Source organism: Leucoraja erinacea, unplaced genomic scaffold, assembly GCF_028641065.1.
Source record: "Leucoraja erinacea ecotype New England unplaced genomic scaffold, Leri_hhj_1 Leri_343S, whole genome shotgun sequence".
Classification (NCBI taxonomy): Eukaryota; Metazoa; Chordata; class Chondrichthyes; order Rajiformes; family Rajidae; genus Leucoraja; species Leucoraja erinaceus.
In genome coordinates, this window is record NW_026576244.1 from 105001 (window position 1) to 106425 (window position 1425).

The window sequence follows — 1425 nt, forward strand, 5'->3', positions numbered from 1 at the left end:
GAATTGTACCCCGTACTTCAGAATTGTACCCCATACTCCAGAATTGTGCCCCATACTCCAGAATTGTACACTGTACTCCAGAATTGTACCCCGTACTTCAGAATTGTACCCCATACTCCAGAATTGTGCCCCATACTCCAGAATTGTACACTGTACTCCAGAATTATACCCCGTACTCCAGAATGGTACCCCATGCTCCAGAATTGTACCCCGAACTCCAGAATTGTACCCCGTACTCCAGAATTGTACCGCATACTCCAGAATTGTACCCCGTAGTCCAGAATTGTACCCCGTAGTCCAGAATTGTACCCCGCACTCCAGAATTGTACACCGTACTCCAGAATTCTACCCCGTACTCCAGAATTCGACCCCACACTCCAGAATTGTACCCCGTACTCCAGAATTGTACCCCGCACTCCAGAATTGTCCCCCGTACACTGTACTCCAGAATTGTACCCCGTACTCCAGAATTGTACCCCGTACTCCAGAATTGTAAACCGTACTCCAGAATTGTACCCTGTACTCCAGAATTGTACCCCGTACTCCAGAATTGGCCTCACCGATGCCTTGTACAATTGTGAACATTACACCCCAGCTTCTAGACTCAATGCTCTGATTTATAAAGGCCAGCCGACACCAAAAGCTTCATGGGTTATTCAGTTGTTTTGGAATAGAATAGAATAGAGAATCTACCACGTTGGATGTTGAGGATTTTTTGACCAGTTTTGAGGGTTTTTCCTTGATGGGGTTTTGAGGGATTCTCGTAGTTTTTGAGGGTTATTGAGGGTGTTTTTAGGGGGTGTGTAGTGGTCATTTGGCCTATTTTGCATGTCATTGTGGATGGCATGTTCCTTTAAATTTTAGCAAGCTCGTTATAATGTGGGTGGGATTTTATGACGTGTCTTGGGGCGTGTTTATGCAGCTTAACTGCTTGCGTGTTAGTTTAGTTGGGGAATTCGTTTTGGACAGGAGAGGGAGAAGGTTTATCCTTCGACCATGTCATGTCGAGCCATGTTAAGCATGTCTAGCCTCATGTGAAGAAGGAGACACGAGGAGTTTTCTAGTATCTGAAGCAATGCGCTGGAGTTCGAAGAAGATTGCTGGAACAAGTCGGAAAACCTTGGATGTATCTTACTGTTTTATATCTACAATAAAGAAAATATTCATTGAAAGACTGTGTGCTGAAGCTTTATGAAAGTAGAAGCTCTGAAAGTCTCTGAGGCAGCTTGCATGCGTACCGAAGATATTCCCTTATCCCCTCTCACCCAATTAGTGGCTAGGGAGTTAATTTCCTGAAAGATCTGAAAAATCTGCCGCTATATTAAGTCGAAGGATACCTCCGGCAGGGGGTAATTGCCAGTCCCAGAGATTGGGACAGAAGAAGATAAGTAAAAGCGAACCTCCGGCGGGGGTAAATACCAGTCC